The sequence below is a fragment of the Hypanus sabinus genome, unplaced genomic scaffold (assembly GCF_030144855.1).
Source record: "Hypanus sabinus isolate sHypSab1 unplaced genomic scaffold, sHypSab1.hap1 scaffold_1463, whole genome shotgun sequence".
Lineage (NCBI taxonomy): Eukaryota > Metazoa > Chordata > Chondrichthyes > Myliobatiformes > Dasyatidae > Hypanus > Hypanus sabinus.
In genome coordinates, this window is record NW_026779537.1 from 1,653 (window position 1) to 21,016 (window position 19,364).

The 19,364-nt window shown below is 44.0% G+C and overlaps 1 long non-coding RNA gene across 1 annotated transcript; it reads left to right on the top strand.

The window, feature by feature from the left end:
- Window positions 1-506: 506 nt before the first annotated feature.
- Window positions 507-9,656, top strand: LOC132387000 (uncharacterized). Its single transcript, XR_009509733.1, has 4 exons — window positions 507-629; window positions 1,129-1,269; window positions 1,384-6,243; window positions 9,112-9,656. It is a non-coding gene; the product is annotated as an uncharacterized LOC132387000 (long non-coding RNA).
- The last annotated feature ends 9,708 nt before the right edge of the window (window positions 9,657-19,364 follow it).

Genomic DNA, 19,364 nt, shown 5'->3' on the forward strand with positions numbered 1-19,364 from the left:
TCTGCCGGTGTTTGCCCCCCCCTCCCCCAATGTGGTGAATCCCTCTGCTCACCACCACCGTGGGCTCAGGCATTTCCACAGATGAGCACCTCCTGTCCCCACCGGGACAAACATCCTGTCCGCCCCCTCTCACACCATCTTCATCCTTTCAATAAAATTCCCCCTCTCCTCACATTTTATGTCGTGATCCCTCCACGGGGAAGCGGCATCAAGCGATGGATCGTATGGTCTCCTACTCCCTCCTCAGACGCTTCACAAACGCCCCCAACTTTCCTTGGATGGAAATAGATATAAATCAAAAAGCGGGACATTTTCTTTGAAATTTGTTCCGCTTTAACGTGCTGTTCGAGCTGCAGTGGGAGACGGCTCAACCCCTCTCAGCTGGTCCGCCTTCATTACTGGGTGAAACCAGTGATTGACGTCATTTCGCACCAATGGGAATAGCGCAGCTCTGCGGTCAATTCAATTCCTCGGTTGACTGTTCGGGGAGGGGGAGTGGGCGTTGGCTCGTGCTTAATTGCTCAGCCCTGAAACCGAAACAGCTCGAGCGCAGCAGCGCGTGTGACGGGAAGCACCGTGGTCATGACAGCAGATGCAGATATGAGGAGACCCTGGGTGACGTCAGGCGCGTAGGTGCTCCTGTGTGACGTCACGTGAGGGGGGCGCTTCAATTTTAAAACACCTTTCGTTCCGGACGATTTGGAACAACAAAATTAAACTTCGGTTTCAGCACTGAATCCGGTGCTGTGTGACGTAAAGTCCTGGGTCAGGCGGTGCCCAGTTGTTGACTGAGTGGGCAGCGCGGTTTTGTCTCGACTGGAGGCTCCAGGCTCTCCTCAGCCCCGGTTTTCACTTTGCGACCGAGCCCCGTCTGTGGAATCAATTCCTTATGGTTCTCCGAGGGGTAAGGGGTGAAGAGGCGGCTCAGTCTGTGTGTGGGTAGAGGTTATGAGTGGAATGTGGGTCCGGGTCCCGAGACGAATTTAGTCGTAAACAAGGGAGGATCTCGTGAATTGGATCAGACAGCTTAGCTCGCATGTCCTTTCAGGAAACAATTCTCTCTTCATATTAATGACTGTCTAATCTTGCTGCTAAGAAGATTACGTTCTCCAACATTGTGTGTTACAGAGCCCCAGAATCTAGGACAGCCGCCATGGGCTGCGAGTGCAGATAGGGTAAGATGTCACTGACCTGTGCATCAGAGAAAGTCACGGGTTTGTCCAGTCTCCTGTGATATCTGCTGGCACATCGGGAGTCTGAAATGGAAAGGTAAGAGGGAAGGGGCTGAGGAGAGAGTTTTAACAGGGGAACCTGTTCAAGGGTGGAGGGATACCGGAGCTGACTAATAGATCGTTTTGATTTTTTTTGTGTGTAACCTCACAGGTGGTGACTGAGGAAGAAGCTTGTTGACGGAGGATACCCAGAGGCGAGTAGGTCAGATACAGAATCAGGAATTGAACTGAATTGAATTGACTTTATTTCTTACATCCAAGAAGAGTAAAAATCTTTACGTTACGTTTCCATCGAAATGTGCAATCTTAGTAATTTATAATAGTTTATAATAAATAAAACCGACAATGTAATATAGAGTACACTCAAATCAGTGTCAGTTCATCAGTCTGATGTCCTGGTGGAAGAAGCTGTCCCAGAGCCTGTTGGTCCTGCCTTTTATGTTGCGGTTCCGCTTTCTGGATGGTGGTAGCTGGATTAGTGACAGTGATGTGATTTCCTGTGTCAAGGGTATTGACAATCGACTGAAGTGAGGAATTTGTGTGGAGATGCTGCTTCCCTGGAGGTGGAGGAAAGAGGACACACCAACAGGAGGACCAGCGGCGGGAAGGCACGATTTGTCAGGTCTGACGACGAGCTGAATGTGCCATAACCTTCAGACTGTATCAGAGAACCATTCTGTGGGTATTTAAAATGTCAGAAGCAGGGGCAGGCGTTGTGTGTCCATCAGACACTCAGTGAAATGGTTCATCTTACAATGTGCAGGGATGAAAGCAGTGTTTAGGGGCAGATTTAATCACTGATTCTGTCACAGTGAGAGGGTTAGTTTTGCTGTAAGGAAGCAATATTAATGGAAGAAGACACAGGAACTTCATCAATTGCCAGTTGTTCAGCAGAAGTGACCAATCTATGTTAACTTGAGAGAAACAGATACTTGCAGTGACGACAAAGGGGTGCAATCTGGTTTATTTCAGGTTGGACACGGGTGTGGAGTTTTGAAACCAATCCCTTCTGATGCCACGATTGTTAATTTAGTGTATCCAGAGTTGAGGGTCACACAGCACGGAAACAGACCTTTGGACGGCCATACCTGTCCTGACCATCCACTCACTGTCTACACTGGTACCATTTATCAGCACTTGGTTCATAGCCAACTGTACCTCAGCAGTTTCAATGCTCATCAACTTTGTAAATATTGTGAAGGGACCTGCCTCCATCACCACCTCGGACAGTGTGTTCCAGATTTCAACTACCCTCTGAGTGAAAAATCTCTTCCTCAGATCCGTCGAAACCTCTTCATCCTCTGCTTACATCTATGCTCTCTGTGCTGTGACACCTCTGTCCCAGGATCGAGGCCAATATGGGCATCAGTGAGGCCTTTGCTAAGGTTCAGCACGGTAAGTTGCTGTGGAAAGTCAGATCACATGGGATCCAGGGAGAACTGGATGCACAGTTGTCTTGATGGTAGTAAGCAGAGAGTTTATTGGACTCAGGGCCCAGACTAGTGAGGTTCCCCAGAGTTACAGCCATTGCTTTCATTATTCATTGATATTTAATTATATTTGCATTTTCACAGTTAGTTGAATTCTATGCTCTACTTGATCTTTCATTGTGCCATCCAGTTACTATTCTATAGATTTGCAAAGTGTTCCTTTAGGGAAGAAAAAAATCTCAGGGTCATATGTGGTAACAAATGTGTACTCTGATAACAAGATATACTTTGAACTTTGAACATTGCTACTTGTCATCTGGATCAAGAATTAGGCTGAGAACGTACAGGGCATGGGTAGTAGGTTTATAGCCAGTAGATTCAAACAATTAGTTTTTCTGAAAGATATTAAGTATAAATTCTCAGCTCTGTTTCCCTCTCCGCACTTGACCACCCCCTGCCCTTACTGTCTGCCCTGTCACCCTGACATTGGACATAAGTTCAGGGTGAAAGTGAATTATTTTTGGGGAACCTGACGGGGAATTCTTCACTCACAGTTTGGTGAGAGCGGAATGAGCTGCCAGTGGAAGTGTTGGATGTGGGTTCGATTTAGACACAAGAGAGAAATCTGAGTGAGGACATGGATGGTAGGTGTATGGAGGCTCTGGGGCAGGTAGTTGGAACCAGGCAGTAAAAATAAAAGCAGGTCAGCATTGATGAGAAGGGTCAAAGGGCCTGTTTTGGTACTGCTGGGGTTTGTGACTCTTATAATATTCTGATCCGTAATTTCCACTGTCAGTGTTTTGCTGCTAATGACTGAACCCAGAAATTTACACAAAAGAATTGAAAGACATTTAACTGGCTACAGTAAGCGCTTACATGCTATGACACTCGCTAAAGTGGGTGTTACTAAGTACTGACCATGCAGGCTGCCCAAACATTTGCTTCTGGCCCTTTTTCTTTTTTGATATTTTGAAATTGTAAAAGATGGAAATTAAAAAAAAACATCCTTGCTTAAACCATTAAAGAAATGTCTCATCTTTAACTTTATGCCTTTTGGAAATCAGGTCATCTTTTACTCGTTTAGCTATTCACAGTAAAAGAAATTTTGACCATGGGTGCTCAAACTTCTGCATGCCAGTGTATATATCCTGTTCCTTCCAAATTACTTCCAGAAATTCCAGCCATTGCTGCTCTGTTTTCATCCTTGCCTGTGTTCTTCTCAAATCAATTTTGACCATATATTCTCTCAAGTCTCTCTAATTCTCTTTATTCCACATCAGACTTTAACTTCTACTTCTCTGATGTCAGGGTGAATTTGATCACATTACGATCACTTGCCCCTTAGTGTTCTTTGAACTTAAGTGACCTAATAATTTTTGGATCATGACAACACCCAATCCAGAATAACTGATCCCCAAGTGGGCTCAACCACGAGCTGTTCTAAAAAAGCATCCTATAGGCATTCTGGGAGTTCCTCCTCTTGAGACCAACACCATCCTAATTTTCCTTATCACTTGCATGACAGCCCCTGTTGTACCGTTGCCCTTTTGGCACACATTTTCTATCTCCCATTGTAACTTGTGGACCACATCCTTACTACTGTTTGGAGGTCTCTATACAATTCCCATTAGGGATCTTTTTTTTTTATGTTTCCAGTTCCTTTATTCTACCCACAGATTCTACACCTTCCAACCCTATGCCAATATTAAATTTTACCAACACAGCCACACAACCCCACTACCAGCTTGTTCTTTCAAGATACATAATTAACTGTGAAACAAGACGACCTGCAGATGCTAGAAATCTAGAGAACTACACACAAAGTGTTGGAGGAACTCAGCATGTCAGGCAACATCTATGGATGGGAATCAACATTTTGGGCCAAAACAGTTTATCGAGACTCTTGATACCCATGTATCTAGAATATCACCAAGCAAGTAGTGCGAAATAGAGAATGCCTTTGACAGAATTTAGTTCAAGACTTAAAAATCTTGGCAAACAGAGCTCAATAGTTAACAAATACAACAAAGGTAATAAACACTTTCATCAATACCGACACTGACATTTTTTAATAAAAACATCTTGGCCCAATTTCAATCAGTAGAGTTTACAAAGATAAATAAGAACTTTAGAAAAGTCTATTCACACTCAGACACCAGTGAATCTGCAGATGCTGGAAATAAATAAAAGCACAAAATGCTGGCAGAACTCAGCAGGCCAGACAGCATCTATGGGAGGAGGTAGTGACAATGATTCGGGCTGAACCCCTTCACCAGGAGTGACACATTCAGGTTAACACCACCTTGGACACAAGGAGGAAGAAGAAAAACACACATGAAAAAAAGTCAGACCACAGTCAGGTAAAACTTCTAAGTATATACTTTCATCAAAAATGAACAGGATTTAGCACTCCATGTGTGTATATGCAATCATGATAAGAAATACAGACCAGAAAACTTCAATGAGAGGCCAAATCAGAAAAATAAATCATCACTCTGGAAGAAAACATTAAACAGTGGAATGAGTATGACCTTCCATGGGAGACATCTCAACGATCTGAGCAGATGAGATGGTGACAAGGAAGCACCATGCACCTGACTGAGAGTTGGAGACCTCTTCACAGAAACCCAAGGGTTTCTTGCAGAAATACAGGGCAAGGTGGTTAACAAAAGGAAAAAAAAACAAAAATACATGACATAAAAACAAACAAGGCAGTAAGTGCAGAAAATGACAAGAGAAACCAGACACAATCCAACACATTCCAGGATCCCGCAGCAGTTTAACTCAATCTGATTACCTACAAAGGTAAAATCAAGTGGCAAATATCATTCATCAAAATCTTGCTTTAAAATACAAACTCATCAATGCCCACCATAACTTAATAAAGGCACCATGAATTCAAGCCTGACCCAGTTTTAGAGTCAAGATCTTACAAACGTTTGTACAAATTATTTGATAATCAATACATTATTTCAGAGAGGATAATCCATGATAACCATCTGGATATAATATTACTGGATAAACAAGCAGGAACAAATCCCTCAATGGATAAAACCATTCCCAACACACATGTACCTCAACCAGTGGAGAACCTCACCACAGGCATTGTTTGTGTCATCAGTCAATCGAATGATTGTCTCTGTCAATCAGCTTCCAAATGTTGCTACTCTGACATTTGTTGCCACACCCCACTGCTGATTCCCTTCTCCTCATCATAAGTTCTTAACCCGACCATCGTCCAGAGCCCCAAATTCTGCCCTGTGCAGACCCACCTCTGGTATCTGACCCTGCTAAGTTAAACATCCAACTGATGGTTTCCCATTCTGTTTTCGGCCTTTAGGGGACAGTGATGTTCTCTAAAAACCCTTTAGCAGCAGGGAAAATGATCCATAATGTGGAAATTAGTCGTGATTATGGAGATTAACAACCGATGTCATTCTTCCTCAGCCCAGAGATTTGAGGGGCGAAGAACATCTCAGACAGAACTGCAATCAGCTCGACTTCTTCAGTCTGCAGAAAATTCAAGCAAAACGTTTTCACCCACAGATGATGACTGTTTGGAACCCATCACCAGAGGGAGAGTGAGAGATGAGCAATGGGGGGGGGGGGGGGTGGGATTTAAATAGACTGTCATGGAAATGAATAACTGGCAGGGTCCAGCTGGCCTGAGTTGACTCTCTACTGTACACTAGGCGTGTTATAAATGCACTAAGTACCAGAGACAGAGTTTAAAATAGAACTGATTTATTTGTCTCAGATCCAGTTCCATTAAAGGTGACTAGGCAGCAGTAGAAACTCCTCCCATGCCCAGTGACCAGGGTGCAGAACTGTGTGTGGTGAATAGCAGCAATAATTGCAGAGTTCAGCACCGACAGTCACTCTCGAAATTGCATTCTGCAACAATGATGGACAAATATCCAGCATGCAGCTTATTGAAACTTTCTCCCCAGTGTGAACCCGGTACTGTGTCACAAGGTTAGATTACTGAGTGAATCCCTTCCCACATTCACAGCAGGTGAACGGCCTCTCCACAGTGTGAACCCAATGATGCACATTTGATGGAGATGGCTGAGAAAACACTTCCCAACGTCTCAGCAGGTGATCGGCCTTTACCCGAAGTGAACTTGCTGGTGTCTTTGTAGATTGGATGACTGAGTGAATCCCTTCCCACGTTCTGAGCAGGTGAACGGTCTCTACCCACTGTGAACTCGCTGGTGTGCCAGCAGATGAGATGACTGAGTGAATCCCTTCCCACATTCACAGCAGATGAACGGCCTCTCCCCAGTGTGAACTCGCTGATGTGCTAATAGTGAGGATGACCGAGTGAATCCCTTCCCACATTCACAGCAGGTGAACGGCTTCACCCCAGTGTGAACTCGCTGGTGTCTATGAAGGTTGGATGACTGATGGAACCCCTTCCCACAGACTGAGCAGGTGAATGGTCTCTCCCCAGTGTGAACTCGCTGGTGTATCTGTAGATCAGATAACCGAGCAAATCCCTTCCCACATTCACAGCAGGTGAACGGCTTCTCCCCAGTGTGAACTGACTGGTGTCTCTGTAGGTTGGATGACTGAGTGAATCCCTTCCCACATTCTGAGCAGGTGAACGGCCACACCCCACTGTGAACTGACTGGTGTACCAGTAGTTCAGATGACTGAGTGAATCCTTTCCCACATTCTGTGCAGGTGAATGGCCACTCCCCAGTGTGAACTGACTGGTGTGCCAATAGTGAGGATGACCGACTGAATCCCTTCCCACAGTCTGAGCAGGTGAACTGCTTCACCCCAGTGTGAAATTGCTGGTGTCTATGAAAGTTGGATGATTGATGGAATCCCTTCCCACAGACTGAGCAGGTAAACGGCCTCTCGCCAGTGTGAACTCGCTGGTGTATCTGTAGATCAGATGACCGAGCGAATCCCTTCCCACATTCACAGCAGGTGAATGGCCTCTCCCCGGTGTGAACTCGCCCGTGTGTCAGCAGATCAGATGACCGAGTGAATCCCTTCCCACAGTCTGAGCAGGTGAATGGCCACTCCCCACTGTGAACTGACTGGTGTGCCAGTAATTTGGATAACTGTGTGAATCCCTTCCCACATTCTGAGCAGGTGAACCGCCACTCCCCAGTGTGAACTGACTGGTGTCTCTGTAGGGTGGATGACTGTGTGAATCTCTTCCCACAGTCTGAGCAGGTGAAAGGCTTCTCCCCAGTGTGAACTTGCTGGTGTCTCTGTAGGTGTGATGACTGTGTGAATCTCTTCCCACAGACTGAGCAGGTGAATGGCCTCTCCCTGGTGTGAACTGACTGGTGTCTCTGTAGGGTGGAAGAGTGAGTGAATCTCTTCCCACAATCTGAGCAGGTGAAATCCCTCTCTGCAGTGTGAACTAACCGATGTAGCAGTAGGAGAGATGACCGAGTGAATCTCTTTCCACAGTCTGAGCAGGTGAATGGCCTCTCCCCAGTATGAACTCCTTGATGTACCTTCAACTTAGATGATTCAGTGAATCTCTTCCCGTAGTCCAAGCAGGTGAACGGCCGCTCCCCGGTGTCAACTCGCTGATGAGCCATTAGGTCAGATGACCGAGAGAATCCTTCCCCGCAAATTCAGCAGATGACCAGCCTCTGCCCAGTGTGAACTGACTGGTGTGTCCACAGGTGGGATGACCGACTGAATCCCTTCTCACCCACAGAATAGGTGAATAGCCTTGTCCCAGTGTGAATTTGCTGAAGTACCTTCAGTTGTGATGACCAACTGAATCCACTCCCACTGTCTGAGCAAGTGAATGGCCTCTCCCCCGTGTAAAATAACAGGCGTGCCAGTCGGTTAGATGACTGAGTGAATTCCTCCCCACAGTCTGAGCAGGAAGGATTGTTGATTGAATCCCTTGTTGCACTTCTTAAATATCTAGACAAAACTGGTCTGTTGTGTTTGAATTTCCATTAACAAATTCCTTGTCATTTTTAACCTGTAAAAAAGATTTACAAAATCCATCAATGGGTGAAGAACATTTCAGATGAGATCACTTTAGCTGCCAAGGTGTGATCTGATAATCACACTGTTACAGTGAGGTGCAACCCAAGCTGGAGAGAGAAATCATCTTCTAACTGGGCACAGAGCTGGTGTCTGGAATGACCATCAAACTCTCTGATGCCCTTCCTGTCTCTATGAGAATGGGGCATTTCTGTCATCTCCAATCTGTGACCTGGCTCAGTTTGACTGTCTCCATTGGTATTATTCCCTGTTCCCACTGAGCTGCATGGGGGCCTGGCCCCACAGTAAATGAAACACTCACACAAATAGCATTGTTAACCTGCAGCTGGGATTTTCTTTTATGTACTGTTAATTTAAAGTACCACAGTTTAATGCCATGTAAATATCTCCTACTCAGATGCATAGTTGCTCTGCACAGCTGTTAAAATACTAATATTTGCTCTAATTCCTTATTTCAGGTTCTTGTCACAGTCATAGAAAAGTACAACACAGAAACAGACTTCTTGGCCCATCTAGTTTGTGTTGAACTATTTAAACTGTCTACTCCCATACACCTACCATCCAGGTACCTATACAAACCTCTTAAATGTTTAAATCGAGCTTGCCTGCACCAGTTGGGTTGTTGGCTCATTCCACACCCAGATGACGATCTGTGTGAAGAAGTTTCTCCTCATGTTCCCCTTAATGTTTCACCTTTCACCCAAAACCTATGGCCTCCAGTTGTAGTCCCAACCCATCTCAGTGGTAAAAGCCAGCTTGTATTTACCCGATCTATACCCCTCATAATTTTGGTATACCTTTATCAAATCTCCCCTCAATCTTCTCCATTACAAGGAATAAAGCTCAGACCTGTTCAATCGCTCCTTATGGCCCAAGTTCTCCAGACCTGACAACAGCCTTCTGAATTTTCTCTGAACTCTTTCAGCCTCTTTTACTTTCCTGTAGATTGGTGACCAAAACTGCACACAACACTCCAAATTAGGCCTCACCAATGTCAACATAACATCCATCTACTGTACTCTGTACTTTGGTTTATGAAGGCCAAAGTGGCAAATCTTTCTTTCTATTCCAATTGAACTGTGACACCATTTTCAGTGAATTATGGACCTGTATTCCCAAATCACTTTTGTCTCGAGCACTCCTCAGAGCCCGACCAGTCATTGTGTAAGACATAGGTTCTACCAAATACAACACTTCCCTCTTGTCTCCAATAAATTCCATTTTCCGTTTCTCAACCCATTTTTCCAGCTAGTCCAGATCACACGGCAAGCCATGACAGTCTTCCTCGCTGTCCACTACACCTCCAGTCTTGGTGTCATCCACAAATTTGCTGATTCAGTTAACCATGTTATCATCCAGATTACTGATATAGATGACAAAAACAACAGATCCAGCAGTGATCCCTATGACACACCACTAGACACAGGCCTCTGGTCAGACAGGCAACCATCTGCAACCACACTCTGGCTTCTCCCAAAGACAGTGTCTCATCCAGTTTACTATCTCATCCTGAAAGCTGAGTAACTGAACCTTTCTGACCCACCCCCATGTACGACTTTGCTGAAGTCCATGTAGACAACATCCATTGCCTTGTCTTCATCCACTTTCCTGTTAAGTTCCTCGAGAGACTCTATAAGACTGGTTAGACATGACCTACCATGCACAACCCCATGCTGCCTATACTTAATCAGTCCACATCTATCCAAATACTTATACATCTGGTTCCTGCGCATACGTTCCAATAACTTTCCCACCACTGATGACAAGCTCACCAATGTACAATTTTCTTGTTCATTTTTAGAGCCTTTCTTGAACAGCGGAACAACATTGACTGTCCTCCAATCCTCCAGTACCTCACCTGTCACTGATGATGATTTAAATATCTGTGCTTGGGGCCCGACAATTTCTGCACATCCTCCACGGAGTCCCAGGGAACAACTTGTCAGACCCTGGGGATTTAGCCATGCTAATTTGCCTTCGGACAACAAACATCTCCACCTCTGTAATCTGTACTGGGTCCATGAAGTTCATGCTGCTTTGCCTCAATTCTATACTCTGTGACCATCTCCTGAGTAAATACGGATGCAAAAAAATTTTTTTAAATCTCCCCCATATATTTTGTCTCCTCATATGGATTACCATTCTGATCTTCTATAGCATTATTTTTTTTTTTGCTTGCAATCTTTTTGCTCTTAACATATCTGCAGAATCCCTGAGGATTCCCCTTCAAGTTCTCTGATGGGTCAACCTCATGCCTTCTTTTATTTCTTTCATAAGTGTTCAGTTGAATTTCCTGTACTTCATACCCCATTTGTACCTATCTGCCTGAACTTGGTATGCACCTCCTTTTTATTGATCTGGGAGAGGAAAGCCAAAGCGGTGATAGTGCTGCATCGTGGGAGGTGGGTGTAAGGGGAGTGTTTAAACTAAAGTTGCAGGGGAAATGGGAGCCTGAATAACAGAACAGATAGTGGAAGGGTTGTGGATACAGATGTTGTTCAGACCTCAGACAAAGTCAGGAATGAAAAACGGTGAGCATGGTGCAGTGAATATGCTGAACACTATATATTTCAATACAAGGAGCAGCGTAGGAAAGGCTGATGTGTTCAGGGATGGATCAACACCTCAAATTCTGACACCAGTATCTGGCACCTGTGGACTGGGACAGGCTGCTTTATGGCAAAGGTGTGCTTGGTCAGTGGGGGTCCTTCAAAGTGAAATTTTGAAAGTACAAAGTGGGTATGTGCTTCTTAGAATAAATGGTACAGATAGAAACTGTAGAGAACCTTGGATTTCAAGAAATATTGAGACCCTGGTGAAGCACAAAATGGAGTTATAAAACAGGGATAGGCAGGTAGGTTCTTCTGGAGTATAAGCAATGCAAGAGAACAAATAAGAAATAAATCAGGATGACTAAAAGAAGGCATGAGGTTGCCATGGCAGAAAAAATGAAGGATAATCCTCAGGGATTCTGGAGATAGATTTATAGCAAAAGGATTGCAAGGCACAAAGTTGGTCCTCTGGAAGACCGGAATGGCAATCCACGTGTGGAACCAAAGCAGATGGGGAGATGTTAAATATCTTTTCATCTCTATTTTCTCAGGTGATGGACACAGGGTCTATGGGAGCGTGGAAAAGGACATGACTTGGCACCCCCTCGGACCCTACAGGAGGCAAGTGCAGAAGTTGTCGGGCCCCTGGCAGAGATAACCAAATCATCCTTGGTGAACCGGGGTTGGTTATTAGAGGATTGTAGGATAGCCAAAGTTATTTCACTGTTCAACATAAAACATTGAAATCCACAGCATATTCCAAGCCATTCAGCCCACAATGTTGTGCCAACCATGCAACTTACTCTAGAAACTGCCTAGAGTTTCCCTAGCGCATAGCCCTCTATTTTTCTTTGCTCCATGTACCTGTATAAGAGGATGTTAAAAGACCCTACTGTATCTGCCTCAACCACCGCTACTGGCAGTACATTCCACACACCCACCACTCTCTGTATAAAGACTTACCCCTGACTTTCCCTCGGTATCTATTTCCAAGCCCCCTCCTGTTAGCCATTTCAGCCCTGGGAAAAGCCTCTGAATATCCACACAATCAAAGCCCCTCACCATCTTATTCACCTAAACAAGGCTCTAAGCATAAACAAACAATCTATACATTGTTTTGAGGGTTTGTTGGAAGTATGCAAAATTATGAGGGTACAGATAGGGTAAATGCAAGGAGGTTTTTTCCACTGAGGTTGGGTGGGATGACAACCAGAGGTGATGGGTAAGTGGGGAAGGTGAAAATTTAACGGGAACATGTGGAAAACCTCTTCACTGAATCAATTGTGAGAGTGTGGAATGAGATGCCAGCACACTGGTGCATGTGAGCTCGATTTCACCATTTAAGAGAAGTTTGGATAGGAACCTGGATGGTAGGGGTATGGAGGGCTATTGTCCCAGTGCAGGTCATTGCATCAGACAGCTTAAATGTTTTCAGCATTGTCTCAATGGGACATATGGTCTGTTTCTGCACTGAACTTCTCCAGGTTTCTATGACAGAGAAGCTGGCAAAATTGATTGGAAAGGGAAACCGGTAGGAATGTCGATGGAGCAGCAATGGCTGGAGTTTCGGGGAACAATTCGGGAGCTGCATGGTAGATACATCCCAATGAAGCATTAGAATGGCAGGAGGACAGAACAATGGCTGAAATGAGAAGCCAAAGCCAACATAAAAGCCAAAGAGAGGTTAAATAATTGAGCGAAAAATATTGGGAAGCTTTTACAAACTAACAGGTCTGAACAACATCTGTCTGGTGTCAAGAAAACAGCCTCTCCCTCAATGTCGAAAAAACAAAAGAGCTGGTTGTGGATTACAGAAGGAATGGAGACAGGGTAATCCCCTTTGCTGTTGAGAGGGTGAGCAGCTGTACCGACGAAGAAGGGCCCAAAGGATATTGAGGACCCAACTCACCACAACCACAAACTGTTCCTGCTGCTGCCGTCCAGGAAACGGTACCACAGCAAAAGGACCAGCAGGCTCCAGGACATCATGTTCCACCAGGCCATCAGTCTGATTAATTGATTTCTATGTTATATAGACTGTCCTACGTGCAAACTATTTATATGAATTACAGATTGCACATTTAGATGGAGACGTAAACAAAAGATATCTACTCCTCATGTATATGAAGGATGTATGTAATAAAATCAATTCAATTTACCCTTTCCACTATCTGCTCTCTCATTCTGGCTCCCATTCCCCCTACAACTTATTTAAAACAGATCATCCCCACCCCCCGACACTAGCTGTAGTAAGCTTTACCTTCTTGTTCTGTTCCCCTAACTAACGAATCTTCTATCAACCCTTTGAATTACCTCTGCCAGGTAATCCCAAACAGTTTCTAAAGTGGTCTACCTGTTGTTGTGGGGTTGACCACAAGCGTACTCTGTGAGGGCTGTTTAACCTCATTTCCCTTCCTGACTCTCACCCAGTTTCCTGTGTCCTGCACCTTGGGTGTAATACCTCTCTTCATGTTATATTAATCACCTCCTCCAATTCCTGGATGATCCAGAATTCATCCATTTCCAGCTCCAACTCCTTAAGTGCAGGGTTACAAGCTGCAGCTGGATGTGCATCTTGTAGGTGAGGGTGTCAGGAACACTGGAGGTCTCCCCACCTACCCACCAATGTCCCCTCTAACTTGTAATGACCAGTGTGCACATGAAGCCTTTATTGTGCATGTTTGTTAATCCAGTGTCAACATGTGCACAGTGAATTTCATATAGAGAGGTATTCATTTTCACAGCAAGCAAATCACTGTCGATAACAACTTTGATCTCCTCTGGGTCTAATCAAGTTAAGCTGCACTGTCACACAACCTATGTAACAGGCCTGTAACAGGTAATGAAGGATTTTCTCACCAGAGCTTTTGCACTTTGTCCATATGTGGATTGCTTGCTAAATTACAATTCAAAAAGTAACATTTCCAAGTATCACTCCACTTTTTCCCACTTGTAAATTCTCCAGCAACTTTTGCATCTCCACAATAGACACAGATAATACCAGTTTATGTATTGTACATAAATATTTCCCCAAACCCTCCCCTAGGTGAACTCATTGATGGCAATGCCTATGAATCTGAATGGAAGGGGAGTAGACTGTCTCATTGGAGACATCTGGCACATTTGTGATGAAGGGCAAAAAGCTGTTTGATATAATTACCTTCCCAGAGAGAATGAGTCAAAACATGTTCTCACGGGTAGAAAAGTTCAGACCAGGAGGAGGTGGAACAAAGCAACACACACAAAATGCTGGAGGAACTCAGCAGGCCAGGCACCATCTATGGAAAAGAGTACTAATGCTGAGTTCCTCCGGCATTTTGTGTGTGTTGCTTGGATTTCCAGCATCTGCAGATTTTCTCCTGTTTGGGATTGGAGGTAAACAAATGTGATTTTCTCAAGAGCTGATGTAAAAGATTGTTGTGCCCTATCTCCGAGTTCCCAATCCTCACATTCAGATAGCTGGAGCTCAGCTCTGTTTGAGAGATACATCGGTTCCCATTCCCTCATCAGCTGGAAGCTCCCCGGGGCCCGAGTACGGATCGTGGGGCTGAGAAAGAGGGACGAGAGCAGGACTGTGCCGGGAATAAGGGTCAGAGTGACTAGACTCACTGCAATTGTCCCTCAGTTGGTGTTTTTAAGGCTGAACCGGAGAATCGTTCTTACCTGCGCCGAGATCCCGAGGCCTTTTGTAAACTGCGCATGCGCAACATTCGCATCTTTGACGCCTGCGCATTCAATCAAGGCTTCAGAGCTGGCGAATTTATTATTGCAGCGCTTTCTGGGTAATCACGGTGCCATTAAAAGTTTCAGCAGACACCAGTTACATCCCATATCATTTTTTTTTTGGTGTAGAAAACTCAGCAGCTCCTTTAACACAGAAAACAGCTCCCATAAAGAATACAATTAATATCAGCAAACTTTCCGCGTGTTTATTGCCAAAGTAGAACCTTCTTAAAAATGCAGATATGAAACACAAGACATTCTGCTGTTGCTGGAAATGTAGACACATACACATAAAATGCAGGAGGAAATCTGCAATTCGTGCAGCAGCTAAGCATAGTCCAGGCATGCTGAAGGGACTTGTCCAAAATTTTGTCTATTTATTCTTCTCCATATTTGCTTCCTGATCTGTTGATTTCCACCAGTATTTTTCAGAAATAAACCACCTTTTTTTCAATCAACCAGTTTCTAAATGTTTCTGATCTATCATTTGTAGCCACATCCTGTTGGTCTGATTCCTCGTCTTCCTCCTCTTTGTAAACTCCAGGCCCCATCTCTTTCTTGAGCCAGAAAGCCATGAATCATGCTGGCAACCCTTTGGTTTCTGATTCTGCTCCATCGAAGATTCACTCCTTACTCTGCTGTCAGACTTGAGAGGTGAATTGCACCAACTCAGCTGTCTAAGGCACAGTCCTTTGAAGTTAGTGAAAATCACCCAAAACATTGAAAAGAGCAAGGCTGATAAGTGAAGTCAGAGCCAAAGTAAAAACAAAAGACGGTGTACAAGGAAGTCAGAGCTAGTGGGAAGATAGAGGATTGGAGGCTTTTAAAAACATGCAGAAGAAATCGAGGAAGGTCATTCAGAAGGAACTGATGAATGATGCGATGAAGCATGGGACTAATTTCAAAGAGGATACTAAAAGCTTTTTTTAAGTATATAAAAGGTAAAAGAGAGTCAAGGGTAGATATAGGACCAATACAGAATGATGCTGGAGATATTGTAATGAGAAATGCAGAGATGGCAGTGGAACTGAATGAGTAGTTTGCATCAGTCTTCACAGTGGAAGATGTCTACAGTATATCAGACATTCAAGAGTATTAGGGAAGTGAAGTCCGTGCAGTTACAATTACGACTGAGAAGGTGCTGAGGAAGATAATGGTCTGAGTGTAGATAAATCTCCTGGACCTGATGGAATACACCCTCGGGTCCTGAAGGAAGTAACTGGAAAGACTGCAGAGGCCTTAACGATGATCTTTCAAGAAACGTCAGATTCTGGCATTGTACCGGATGACTGGTAAATTGCAAATGTTATCCGCAATTTCAGAAGAGAGGGAGGCAGAAGAAAGGAACCTATAGTCCTGTTAGCCTGGCATCGGTGGTTGGGAAGTTGTTGGAAGCGATTTTTAGGGATGAGATTATGGAGTATCTGAGACACATGACAAGAGATGCCAAAGCCAGCATGGATTCCTGAAAGGAAAACCATGCCTGAGAAAACTACTGCAATTTTTCAAGAAAATTACAAGCCAGGTAGACAAATGACATGAAATAGATATAGTGTACTTGGATTTTCAGAAATCCTTTGACAAGGTGCTGCACATGAGGCCGCTTAGCAATAAGAGGTCATGGAATTACAGGGAAGTTACTGGCGTGGTTGAACATTGCTAGGTCAGCAGAAGAGTGGGAATAAATATATCGTTTTCTGACTGGTTGCCAGTTACCAGTGGAGTTCCACAGGGATCAATTTTGGGATCGCTGCTTTTTACGATGTATGTCTATGACTTGGACTACAGTATTAATGGATTTGTGGATAAAATTGCCGATGATACAAAGATAGGTGGAGGAGCGGGTAGTGTTGAGGAAACATAAAGATTGCAGAGAGACTCAGCTAGTTTAGGGGAACGAGCAAAGAAATGGCAAATGAAATATAAAGTTGGAAAGTGGATGGTCATGCACTCTGGTGGAAGAAATAAACGGGCAGAGTATTATTTAGATGGGGAGATTCTTCAAAATACAGAGAGGCAAATGGACTTGGGAGTCCTTGTGCAGGATACCCTTAAAGTTAATTTCCAGTTTGAGTCGGTGGTGAAGGCAGCAAATGCAATGTTGGCGTTCATTACCCGACGTACAGGCTATAAGAGCAGGGATGTGATGTTGAGGCTCTACAAGACACTCGGGAGACAACACTTCGAGAATTGTGTGCAGTTTTAGGATCCTTATTTTAGAAACGATATACTGATATTGGAGAGGTTCAGAGAAGATTCACGAGAATGATTCCAGGAATGAAAGGGTTACCGTATGAGGAGCGTCTGACAGCTTTTGGACTGTATTCTCTGGAGTTCAAGAGAATGAAGGGGAGTCTCATAGAGGCATTCAGAATGTTAAAAGTCCTGAACAGATTAGATATGGTAAAGTTAATAACCATAACCATATAACAATTACGGCACGAAAGCAGGCCATCTCTGTCCTTCTAGTCCGTGCCGAACGCTTACTCTCACCTACTCCCACCGACCCGCACTCAGCCCATAACCCTCCATTCCTTCCCTGTCCATATAACTATCTAATTTAACTTTAAATGCCAATATCGAACCTGCCTCTACCACTTCTACTGTGTGTTCCGCACAGCTACCACTTTCTGAGTAAAGAAATTCCCCTACTGTTACCCTTAAACTTTTCAAATCATGTCCTCTTATTTGAATCTCCCCTACTCTCAATGGAAAACGCCTATCCATGGCAAGTCGATTTATTCCCTTCATAATTATAAATACCTCTATCAAGTTCCCCTCAACCTTCTGCGCTCCAAAGAATAAAGACCTAACTTGTTCAACCTTTCTCTGTATCTTAGGTGCTGAAACCCAAGGAACATTCTAGTAAATCTTCTCAGTACTCTGTCTATTTTGTTGACATCTTTCCTATAATTCGTTGACCAGAACGGTACACATTACTCCGAATTCGGCCTTACCAATGCCTTGTACAATTTTAACATTACATCACAACTCCTATACTCAATGCTCTGATTTATAAAGGCTAGCATACCAAAAGCTTTCTTCACCACCCTATCCACATGAGATACCACCGTCAGGGAACTATGCACCATTATTCCTAGATCACTCTGTTCTACTGCATTCTTCAAAGCTCTACCATTTACCATGTATGTCCTATTTGGATTATTCCTACCAAAATACAGCACTTCGCAATTATCAGCATTAAACTCCATCCGTCATCGTTTAGCCCACTCTTATAACTGGCCTAAATCTCTCTGCAAGCTTTGAAAACCTACTTCATTATCCACAACGCCACCTACCTTAGTATCATCTGCATGGTAGGGGATTAATTAATTTCCCATGGTAAGGGATTCTTGGACAAGAGGGCACGACTTCAGAATTTGAGGACGTCCATTTGGAACTGAAATGCGGACAAATCACTCTAGTCAGAGGATGGTAAATCTCTGGAATTTGTTGCTACGGGCAGCCATGGAGGCCAAGTCAGTGCTTGTATTTAAGGAAGAGATAGAAAGGTTCTTGATTAGTCAGGGCATCAAAGGGTATGGGGTGATTCAGGGGAGTGGAGATGACTAGAAGAATTTGATCAGCCCACGGTTGAATGGTGGAGCAGACTGGATGGCTCAAATGGCCTATTTCTGCTCCTATATCTGATGGTCTTATGGATTCACTCATCCATGTGTCTCCGTCTTTTTCCGATTTTCAAAATATATGTACATTTCAATATCTTAAACACATGGATTCCTGTAGATGCTGGAAATCCAATGAAACACACATGCGGGCCTAGCTTCTCCTGCTACAGGCTAAGATCCGGAGAGGCACAAAGAGGGAAAGTAAGGACAGACTGGCTTGCTCTGTCATGAATCAGAATCCGGGAAGGACAGCTTGGAATGTAACAGGAAATGGGAAAAATGTCTTCTGGATTGTTGGACCTAATTTTGCAGATGAGGATTAGATATTCGTATAATGAATTTTCTACTGATCATTCAAATGATTTCATTCCCTGTCCTCGCCATCATTGCTGTTCCCGGTGAATCTTTCCAAAGATAAATTATGAAACCACATTTCACTGTACATTTCCCTTCTCCTGTGTATCTCTCCTAATAATAATTAATGCTGCTCTTGCACGTACCAGTTGATGATTAAGCAAATCCTTGCTGTATGCACTTCGATAATTTACTGAATCTAGGAATCCTGTCTAAGAAAATATATATTGTCAATTGTGATGATCCAGAGCAGGTTTCTGAGAACAGTGTATCTTATTATCTGTTGTCGCATAGAAACATTAACCTTATTATGAACACGCCTCCTCAGTTTCTCCCATGTCATTTTAACCAGCATCGGTTGGAATACAACCGATAAGTTTGAGGTTGTCCACTTTGGGAGTAAGGAAATGAAGCAGATTATTCTCTGAGCGGTGTAGAGTTAGGTAAGAGAGA